The 12,075-nt window shown below is 40.8% G+C and overlaps 1 protein-coding gene across 2 annotated transcripts in view; it reads right to left on the reverse strand.

Annotated features, from left to right (window-relative positions):
- TRIM55 (tripartite motif containing 55) overlaps window positions 1-12,075 on the reverse strand; it is a 1,312,971-nt gene that overhangs the window by 202,480 nt on the left and 1,098,416 nt on the right. The window lies entirely within an intron of this gene.

A 12,075-nucleotide genomic window follows, 5' to 3' on the forward strand; every position in this document is an offset into this window, starting at 1 on the left:
AGAAACTAAAGCACTTTTCACAAAAAACAAGGTAAACCAATCCACTACTGTTACAATTAAAAAATTCCTTAGAGTCAATGTATATCTTTCTTGCCTCAGTATATATTCTGTCAGCACATGCCATATGATTACATTGTTTACAAAAAAAACATTTGTAAGTGCCTTGTTTCCTTTTAATTGTATTTGTACCCTTGACAGTAAATCTCTCAAACATTTCCTTTCAGTTAGTATCTCTTTTTTCTAATAAACAAGGGTGCCTCAGTAATAATTTTCTGAATGTCAGTGCTATTTATTAAAATACTCCAATATTATAGCAATAACCCACGCCTGGGTGTGGGTAATGCTAAATTTACCCACGGTTGGCGTGGTTTGGTCCCGAGGGCCCGAGGGACCAAACAAAGCCAACTGTGGGTAAATTTAGCATTACCCACACCCAGAAGTGGTTATTGCTATTATCTCATGACATTATTTAAGAAAAGAAACTATTACTTTTCTTAAATAATGGCATAGTATAATGCCTGTTTACTGCCCTTCCGCAGATGTCTGGCATCCATGCAGTTCTGATGTACTGCGCCTGCGCAGTACATCAGAGTTGCAAAAGCAACAGAAAGCAAGATCTCCGTTGCTTTTTTAGTGTCTCGCTATGTTAAATGAGTTTAACATAGCGAGACAGTTTTAAAATAAGCAACGGACATCTCCGTTGCTTATTTTAAAACTATCTCGCTATGTTAAACTCATTTAACATAGTGAGACTCTAAAAAAAAGCAACGGAGATCTTGCTTTCTCCGTTTTTTAAACACTGTTCACTTTGTTAAATGGGTTTAACATAGCGAGACAGCTTTAAAATAAGCAACGGAGATCTCCGTTGCTTATTTTAAAGCTGTCTCGCTATGTTAAACCCATTTAACATAGCGAGACAGTGTTTTAAAAAAACGAGTTATACTAATGGAAAAAAGTCCGGGCGACCGGACCTTTTTCCATTAGTATAACTCGATTTACAACGGGCACGCTGGCCAATCAGCGTGCACGTTTTGGGTGGGTCATGGTATAATTTGTAATAATGTTTTCCACCTCATTTGAACAGGAAGAATAAGTATGTAAAAAAGCTAGGTTAAATTTATCTTCCACATTTCTTGCATTTGTTTCTGGTGTTATACCTACACCCAACAGGGGATAATATTTCATTTCCTTGTCTCTGATAACCTCATTCACCATCTGGTCAATCAGTGTTGGTGGGTAACCTCTTTGTAAAAAAAGACTCCTAATAAATTTAATCTCTTCAAATAATACTTCCAGTTCACTACACATTCTAGAAGCCCTTATGATCTGTCCTTTTACAATACCCTTTTTTTGGTAATAAAATATAAATAGGAATTTGAAAATGTTTGTTTTCGAAAAATCTTAGATTGAAATCTGTTGTTGGTAATATCCTTATAAATGCAAACATCTAAATAATTCACTAAATCATTGGAAACTGTGTGTGAACCTCAAACAATTAGTTCTGGTTTCCATAAATCCAAACAAAGTCTCCAGTTGTTCATTACTACTTTTCCAAAAGAAAAAAATATCATCCAGGAATCTTGTGTAGTGTACCACATTAACAAAAAGCTTGCTCTTAAATAAAAAAGAAGTTATGTACTCACCATAATGTTCCATCTTTGTTGTCCATCTCACCATTCATTCTTGCTGATTGGGTTCGGAGCCGATCCTCGGCTCCAACTCGGCCGCATACTATAGCTCAAAGTCTTTCACTTGGCTCATGGTTGAACACCTATCCCATCATGCAGTGTGTGATTTCCCAAATCTTGTTTGCTGCTAACAATAGCCATATTTGTACACTGGTCTTATAATAAAGGATACTTAAATGGGGAGAAAGCCAGAGGAGCCCCTTTTCCAAGGAAAGAAATCCTCCAGGTTCTCTGGAAGTCCTAGGCAGGGAGAAGGTGGGAGGGATCGTAAGAATGAATGGTGAGATGGACAACAAACATGGAACATTATGGTGAGTACATAACTTCTTTATGTTATGTTGTCCTATCTCACCTTCATTCTTACTGGTTGGGACAGCATCCCTAGCATCATATTCCCAGGGTGGCTCATGGGAGTACACTTTTCAGCACAGTGGAACCAAAGGAGGCCCTGTCCCTGGAGGCCAAATCCACTTTGTAATGAGTGATAAATGTGTGAGGTCTCGCCCACATAGCAGCAGCACAAATACTGTCCATTGATAGTTTAGCTAGATAAGCAGATGACGTTTCCATGACCCTAGTAGAGTGACCCTTGACTTTGAATGGTAATTGTCTATTATTAGAATTGTAAATAAAGGTAATACAATTTGAGAGCCAGTTTGAGAGTCAGACTTTATAGACTGGCATGCCTTTTTTGGCTTCTGAAAAGGAAAGAAAAACAATTGATCCGACTTCCTGAAATCTTTATCTGCCTTGTTGCCATGATTAGGGAAAAACACTGGCAGCTCCATATATTGGTTTAAGTTGTTTTGTGAACATACCTTAGGTAAAAATGATGGGTTTGTCCAGAGAAATACCCTATCCTTGTGGAATATTAAATATGGAGGTCTGATTGACAAGGCTTGCAATTCCGAAACTCTTCTTGCAGAAGTAATAGCAACTAAGAAAAATGTCTTCCAGGGCAGAAATTTGAGGTCACAAGATGATGAGGGTTCAAAAGAGGGCAAGGTCAGTTATATTAGAACAAAATTCATGTCCCATGATGAGAGTGGTTCTTTAATGGGGGGGTCTTAATAAGCAGGTACCTTTTAAAAAGGCCTTACATAATGTGTGTGACATCAAGTTCGAAGTTCCATCACCTATATGAAAATTGGAGATAGCAGCTAATTGCACTTTTATAGTAGCTGCTGCTGAACCTTGTTGTAAAAGTTCTGATAGGAACTCCAGAATAGAAGAGATTGGAGCAGAAAAGGGATCAATATTTTTACTCTGTGCCCAGAGTGAGAACCTTTTCCATTTGCTAAGAGTATAGCTTCCTAGTTGTAGCCTTGTGCGAGGATACCAGGATTTGTTTAACTACTGGCATAAAATTGTAAAGCCTGACTAAGTTGGGAACTGGAGCAGCCATTTATGGGAAAGAGTAGTGGAAGCTAGGTTAAGAAGGGAGGTGATGATTAGTGATCAGCAGTATGGTTTGATGCCGGGAAAGAGCACTGCAGATGCGATGTTTGCTCTGAGAGTGTTGATGGAGAAATATAGAGAAGGTCAGAAGGAGTTGCATTGTGTCTTTCTGGACTTGGAGAAAGCATATGATAGGGTGCCGAGAGAGGAGTTGTGGTATTGTATGAGGAAGTCAGGAGTGGCAGAGAAGTATGTAAGAGTGGTATAGGATATGTACGAGGGTAGTGTGACAGTGGTGAAGTCTGCAGTGGGAGTGACAGATCCATTTAAGGTGGAGGTGGGATTACATCAAGGATCAGCTCTGAGCCCTTTCTTATTTGCAATGGTGATGAACAGGTTGACAGACAAGATCAAACAGGAGGCTCCATGGGCTATGATGTTTGCAGATGACATTGTGATCTGTAGTGAGAATAGGGACCAGGTTGGGCAGACCTGGAGAAGTGGAGATATGCTCTAGAGAGGAGAGGAATGAAGGTCAGCAGGACTAAGACAGAATATGTGTGTGTGACTGAGAGGTAGGATAGAGGAATGGTGAGGATTCAGGGAGTAGAGTTGGCAAAGGTGGATGAGTTTAAGTACTTGGGATCAACAATTCAGAGTAATGGTGAATGTGGAAGAGAGGTGAAGAAGAGAGTACAGGCAGGGTTAAATGGGTGGAGAAGAGTGTCAGGAGTGATTTGTGATAGACAGGTACCAGTAAGAGTGAAAGGGAAGGTCTACAAGAGGGTAGTGAGACCATCTATGTTGTATGGGTTGGAGACGTTGGCATTGACAAAAAGGCAGGAGTCAGAGCTGGAAGTTGCAGAGTTAAAGATGTTAAGATTTGCACTGGGTGTGACAAGGATGGACAGGATTAGGAATCAGTATATTAGAGGGTCAGCTCAGGTTGGACGGTTTGGAGAAAAAGTCAGAGAAGCGAGATTGCATTGGTTTGGACATGTGCTGAGGAGGGATGATGGGTATATTGGGGAAAGGATGCTAAGGATGGAGCTGCCAGGTAAGAGGAAAAGAGGAAGGCCTAAGATAAGGTTTATGGATGTGGTGAGAGAAGACATGCAGGTGGTTGGTGTGACAGAGCAAGATGCAGAGGACAGAAAGAAATGGAAACAGATGATCTGCTGTGGCGACCCCTAATGAGAACTGCCAAAAGAGAGAAAAAGCTGCTGCATTTGTCATTCAAGGGAGTGGCAAATAGGTAGCAGCAGGTCTGGCCCCATTTTTGGAATATCCTTTCTGCTATCTCTTTCTTTGGGGACCACTTATGAGGCATCAAAATTGCTCTGCACAGTCTGTCTGCTATCACACTGGACTTCCCTGGGATGTGCGTTGCTATCAGAAAGCACTGGAAAGAGATTGCCCATTGCTATACTCTGAGAGTCTCTCGGCAAAGGGGGTAAGACTTGGTTCCTCCTTGCTTGTTCATGTAACAAACCACCAACATAATGTCTGACTGAATTGCAATTATTCCTAGTGGAAGAGAGTCCTGCAATGCTTGCAACGCCAAGAGCAATGCTCTCATCTCTAAAACATTGATATGTAAATGGTTTTCATGCTCCTGCCATGTGCCTTGGACCATCCTCCCCAGATAATGCCCCCTACCCTATCTGGGAGTTGTCAGTGGTCACTGTTGCCAGAGGTTGTTGTGGAGTAAAGGACCGACCAAATGTAACATGACTGGAAAGGAGCCACCATCTTAGATCCTTCATGCATGACTCTGTAATTCTGATCTGGTGGGACATGGGAAGTTCTTGTAAGAACCACTGAGAAAAGAGAAGCCACTGAAGAATTCTCATGTGCATCCTGGCTAATGAGACCAGGGTTATCACTGATGCCATCATTCCTGGAACTGTCAGGACTGTTTTCACTGTTGCTTTTGTCTTTGGCAGGAGATCAGATATTTGTTGTCTGAGTACCAAAACTCTTTCTGCAGGTAACTTTGCCATCATAGAAATGGTGTCTAATTTTGGTCCTATAAAGGTAATATGCTGACAAGGCAACAAGGCAGATTTCCCTCTGTTTATTGTTATCTGTAATCGAGAACAAATTTGTAAGGTTTGGTCTCCTGACTGTTGTAGTAGATAGTTGGTGGTGGCAGTTAGGAGCCAGTCATCTAGATAAGGAAAAGCCTGGATTCCTAGCTGTCTCAAGCGAGCCGTGACTACTGCCATGCATTTGGTGAACATTCTGGGGGCTGTAGTGAGACCAAAGGGCAGAGCTTGAAACTGATAATGACTGGCTCCCAGCCAGAAACGTAAGTGACTCCTTGATGCTCTGTCCATTTTTATGTGGTACACATCTTGGAGGTCAACTGAGCACATCCAATTGTCTTTCCATAAAAAAGGAAGAATTGACTGCAGTGTCACCATTCAGAACTTTGACTTCTTCATGAATTCATTTAGTTTGCTGAGATCCAAAATGGGTCTCCAGTAACCTGTTCTTTTTGGCACTAAAAAGAATCTTGAGTAAGTTCCAAATCCTTTTTGGTCTGCGGGGACTTCTTGGATGACTGTTTTGTCCAGCAACTTTTGTATCACTATAGTTGCCGGTTCCCTTAGACTGGGTGGAATGTTTAGGATCCTTCGGAGTTGTGGGATGGGATGGGAAAAGGGAATGGAATAACCTCTGGATATTATACTTTGTACCCACTTGTCTTTTGTGATATCTCACCAGGCTTCTGGGTACAAAGATAATCACCCCCCCAACTGCCTCCAGAGTAGGACAGACAGGCCTCCTTTCAGGAGTGCTGAAAGGGTCTCTTGTGAAAGGAATCAAGGTCACCCAGATTTTGCGGACCCCCTCTGCCTCATGGATGGCGTCTACCATTATTGCCTCCCCCTCTGCCCCTGGGGAAGGATTCACCATGCGCGTCCTGAATAACTCCCTGAGATTTCTTGAACCACATTTTTCCACCTTTCTGACTCTTATTATAGGGTCCGGAAGGGACAGAAAAATGTACCCCAATGGCAGAGAGAGTTTTCCCTTCCTGCTCGCATCTGGTGAGTGTGTCTTTGACTTTTGGTCTAAAGAGTGAGGAAACATCGAAAGGGGCATTGACAAAGGTAAACTTAAAAGGTTACGTAAAATTACACAAGCGCATACAGGAGTGCCTCCTTAGGGAAACTCCTGAACCTGCTGCCCTGCTCGCTCCATCCGCTGCATAGGAAATCAGCCTCATGGAGGAGTTAACTATGGTATTTAAGATGGATAGCTGAGAGGTCACTTTGTCTGAAACCCCTGCAGCTAGTGAACCTTGGAGAGTATCTTCTAAATTCTTCAGGAGATCCCTTTGTAGTCCAGTAAAGTGTGTAAGGTAGTTCAGCAATCAAACTGTAAAGGTCACTGATGAGAAAACACACTTCCCGTATCTGTCCATAGTTCGAGACTCCTTGTTCGATGGATGGACAGATGAAGAAGTTTCAGAAAGTTCCTTTTTGGTGGCTGCTGCCACCACCATAGCATCTACAGGGACACCTTTAGTAAGAAAGTCTTTTTCCGCTGGAGCTGTTATGAATTTATTTGGTCTCCTAGGGACTGGTTCCATAGTGTCTGGTGGCTCCCACGCCTTTCAGCTAACCAATTCCATTAGTTCATCAAAAGGCGGAGATACCCAGGAGGCTGAAGGTTGAGATCCAAAGGCCTTCAGGTATACTGACTCATCAGAAGGGTTAATGGGCTTCCAGCCAGCTCTCTGTTTCAGGATTTCTAAGATATCTGCAAAGGCGATATCTTCAAAGGGTGACCATGGGGACCCTTCTGACTCCACGAGGTCAGTATCTCAGGTTATTGACTCATCAGGTGAGTCCAGATGCTTCCTCTTGCATGTTTTCTTCTGAGGAACCTCCTCAGAAGGGTATTTTGGGGAGGTCTCAAGAGAGTGGGACTTGCCCAATGGGGCTACCTGATGCCCTGAAACTCTGCTGTCCTGAGAATGGGATGGTGTCTAGACAGATGCCTGTGCCTTAGGGGGAAGACTACCAGTACCCTTGTGTAGAAATTTAGGAGGAGACAGCACAATCCTCATCAGCTCAAAAGCAGGTCCTCTTGACTCTGATGATGCTCCCAGTTCCAAAGAAGTAGAAGGAATCCCCAGCTCCAAGGAGACCGGCTCCAAGCCCGATGTAGAAGCCGAGCTTACCCATGCGGAAGCCCCGAGAGATAAGCTTAGAATGGAGGAGACTTGGGTCCCCCTCCCCCCAGAACCGACTGGAGAGCTTCGGCTCCTAGACACTCTGGAAAGCACGAAGGGTGTCAGAGCAGACAACGGTTCCAAAATCTCCTGAGTGGCTCTCAGTACCGAAGATTCTACATCAAACAATACTTTGCACTCTGGCTCCGAAGATCCAGCTTGGTTTGGAGGAGGAATCCATGTAGATGAAAGAGTCTTCGTTGACTCCAGAACAGGTTAGGTCAGTGCAGAAAATAATTTAGCCAGCGCTGGCGACTTCAGAAGTCTGCACACCACCTTATCCACATCATCATCCAATAAGCTTCTAGAGGACCTGGAGGAAAGGGTGGGTGAGTGAGATCTTTCAAATATGGGAGATCTTAAGGTAGGGGAGACCAGTATTAACTCAGTGGACCGGCTTCGAAAGCTAATCTCTTTTGGCCCTGAAAGTTGTGGAGCTGAAGGACATGACTTGCCCAATTCTATGTTCTCTCTCAGTTCCAAAACTTGTGGACCCAAAGAGATTGACTTGGTCGAAGAAATTTTCAATATTTTCTCAGGTGTTTCCGAATGACTAGATGAGGAGGAAGAAGAAGAAGGTTTCTTTGAATGTTTGTCACTTCTTGACAAAGGGGACTTGGGCTTAGAGGAGGTACTCTGACTTTCATAAGCTTCAGAAAAAGGAGTTTTTAGAAGCCTTCTGACTATCAACTTATTCTTTCTTTCCTGCAAAATGCGGGAACTGAGAGAGTGACAGAAAGTACATGACTCCTGTAGGTGAATGGTTCACAAACAATAAACACATACCTTATGACCATCAGTTAGAGACACTTTTTGTGAACATTTCTGACACTTTTTAAAGCCATATGGATTTGGTTCCTTCTCTCTATCTTCCTTAAACTTCATAAGAAGGAAGCAAAAAACACTCCTAATATATGAAGCCTAATAGGTTCATAGGTTCATAGATTAGTACTAAGCTAACTGCCCTTGCGAGCCATTTTAAGCCTAGTCAATTATCCCTTGTGAGACTCAAACCCTGCACCTTGTGTTTGAAAGGCAAACACCTTAACCATCTACTTTAAGAAAAAAGAAAAACACATATATATATATATATATATATATATATAGAGAGAGAGAGAGAGAGAGAGAGAAATATAGCTCTGACCTCTAAGTTAAATGGGCGCTAGGCCCTCTAACTTAAACGGACCTAGCACTGCTATTAAATGAGAAAAAGAACCAGCTAAGGGAAGAAAGATTAGTTAAGCCCTCTAATTTAAATGGGCACTTGGCTCTCTAACTCCACAGAGCCAAGAAACACTAACAAAGAGTACATACACTCGAAAAAAAAAAAGGACTACACTAAAGAATTCTGATGGGATATTAAGAAGAAAATAGGCCCTGCAACTAAAAGCAATGACCAACTAGCAACAATCACGGTAGTGTAAATTTAAACAGCACACACAGGGAGAGAAAACTATATGTATAAAACAGCTTTAACTAAGTGTAAAACAATAACAGTTAAGCAAAAAACAAGATATATAAATTTTTCAAAAGACTTAGCAATGGCCAAGGAGAAGAGCATCAGATCTTGTTAAGCAGCAAACGAGATCTGGGGAAATCATACACTGCATGATGGAATAGGTGCTCGGCCACGAGTCAAGTGAAATGCTGCGAGCTATAGTATGCGGTCGAGTTGGAGCCAAGGATTGGGTCTGAACCCAACCAGTAAGAATGAAGGTGAGATAGAACAACATAACGTCAGGGCTTTTCCCAGTAATATAAAACTATGTTTGCAAACAGAGGAACACAGGGGCCACCCATAGCAACCCCATGTACCTGTTGTAGTACTCTCTGTTAAAAAACATGAAATTATTTTTAAGAATAATCTCCATGAATTCCATAATCAAATTTATTTGGTCATTTTTTTAAATACTCACTTTCCAGCAAGACTTCCTGGCACCATTCTAGACCTTCCAGCTGTTGGATACATGAAAAAAGGTCAATGACGTCTATGGTGACCATTAATAAATTTGGATCAAAATTATCATTAGTGACCTTTTTAAGGAAGTCCCATGGATCTTTAGAAATATGCCTATTAGATGAAACATATTTCGTACACCAGTGATCAATATAAATAAAAAGAGGCTCAGTCTCGTAGCCTGCACCAGCCACTATGGGACGGAATGGGGGATCTAAAATCTGCTTATGTGCCTTTGGAATACCAAAGACTGTAGGTATTCTTGGGTTCTCCACTAATAAAAATTCCAAAAGTCCCTTGTCCAAAGTCCCTTCCCCCGGAAAGAAGTGGTCATTAATAAAAAAGTCAATCTTGGCATAAGCTACCATAATTTCATTTTTAGATACAATGGTGTATTTACTGTCATCATTTAGAATAGTGTGCATATGAGATTCATAATCAATGGTGTTTATAATAGCAACTCCACCTCCTTTGTCTGGTTTCATAATACGGTATTGCCTTCCCAGTAAGTCACTAACCAAACATTCTTCTTCTTCTGTTAAATTAGACGTAGATTTTCTGTTTGATGGTCTAATTTACCTAATTTTACCCTCTACCAATTCTTCAAATAACTTCAAAATGGGGTGAAGGGGGGATTAAAGGCACTCTTTCTCTTAAGTTCTATACAGTGGTTTTGTCTACCCTTTAAGAGGCAACCTAGGTTTACCTTATGCAAAAACAATTTCAAATCAATCAAAGTATCAACAATTTTAATGGTCTAGTGGGAACAAAATGAAATCCTTTTTTAAACAAATTAAAATGGTTTACTTTAATTTCCATGTCTGTGTAATTGTAAATGTTGAAATCACCCAATCTATACAATATACCATCATCAGAAACTGTAATTTGTTGGTCATAGTTTTCATTAACAAGATTCAATTCCATTGGAAGTCATGTTGGTAGTTCTGATACTGGTAATTTCTTCCTAGCCCTTTTCCCCTTCCCCTGCCTCCTCTTCCCCTTCCTTGTTGGTAGTTGTAACCCCAAATGTTGTTTTGGTTGTTTGTCATTTGCTTCTGTGCAATACATTCACTTCTCCACAATGGGGGATAATCTAAAGGGGAAGCAGGAACTTCAACTGGGCTAGGAGTGTCATGGCTTAAACCACCATCAACATCCCTCTCATTGGTGCTACTCATTTTCATAGTCACACCAACTGGTAATGGGTAAGCTCTACCCTCCCTGCATTCTTGTAAATCCTTTTGCAACTTTTTAAGTTTCCTGTTGAAAACAACATCACAGTATACATCATCTTCTTTAAATACATTAAAATACTTGGGTTTCTCTACTGCTAATATTAAATCAGAAACAATCTTGTTCAAAACATTAACTTCATTCACCAACACATCTTTTTTCATTTTGTAATTACGAACCATTAACTTCACCATTTCAACCCCAAAATTGTTGAATAGTTCAATGAACTCATTCTGAAAAGTTCTATTTGGCTCAACGTTATTTGGATATTTTACAAACTGCAATCCCTTGGAGACCCTTTTGGTCCCTATATATTCATTTAAACAATCAATTTCTAGTTGCATACAGCGTAATGAAAGAACCTATTTGATTGGTTGCCTATGGTATATAAGCATACTGAATTCATTTTTTAACTGTTCTGAAGAAGTTTGGGAGGTTACTCAGACGAAAGCGCTTAACCTTGTTTTATTGACACGATTTTGGATTTAACCGTTTTACCAGAGCTCTGCTCTTGGCTGTGATTTTTTTCATTCTTCGTTTCTGTGTTGATTTCTAAGGTCTCAAATTAACCTATCCCATTTGATCTGAGATTGGCCTTATTAATTATATGGTCAATAATTATGTATTACCCTAATGAGAATAACTAGGATCATACCATAGATAATTTGAGGCTATAATGATATAACTATGGAATAATACTTGACTCGGTGTGGGTAAATCCAGCATTACCCACACCCAGTTGTGGGTTATTGCTATTATACAATGACATTATTTAAGGAAGAAATCACTTACCTTTCTTAAATAATGTCATTGTATAATGGTGTTGTACTGTTCCTCAGCATTCTTTCACCTCTTCTGATGTGCTGCGCTTGCATATGGGACTTATGTACCCATGCTTGCACAGTACATCAATGCTGCTTAAGAGACGTAATGGAGAAAGAGAATCTCCATTGATGTGTTTTTCTTTTTTCTTTTCTTTATTTTATTTTTTTTTTTTTACTGCCACTCTTAATACAAGACACCTGGACAAAGCCAAAACAATGGGGGTGGGGGGTGGGCACAAAGGTCCAAAAATAATGGCAGATCGTATTGCCCTTATAAGGTTAGAAAGTTACTGGAATGAGAGGTTTTGTGTTTGCGTGCATTTTCTGAAGGAGTAGGTGGAATGGACACTCTAAACTGGCCATAGTTGTGAGTGTGTGTGCAAGTTTATGGAACAGAAGAACATCCATGTGCACTGGGGCAATTGTGAAACTGGACTAGGTTACTAAATGGACACTGACTATGCAACAAGAAACTATGAACTGTGCCACATATGTGTAGGCAGTTTGCTTATAAATGTATGGAAAAACTTTGTGGTATGGCACATACACATGACTTAACACTAATTCAATTTAGACTTTTATAACCAACTGAATCTTTCCACAAAGGCCCTGCAATTGGAAATTTATTTTATTCAGGGCGGGACATACTGCATTATTATTACTACTACTGCTGTATGACCATTATTCGTTCTGTAGGGTATGCAAGTCTGTGTTCCATTTCGGTTAAAG

This window comes from Protopterus annectens, chromosome 3.part1 (genome assembly GCF_019279795.1).
Source record: "Protopterus annectens isolate FY-2018-M chromosome 3.part1, PAN1.0, whole genome shotgun sequence".
Classification (NCBI taxonomy): Eukaryota; Metazoa; Chordata; order Ceratodontiformes; family Protopteridae; genus Protopterus; species Protopterus annectens.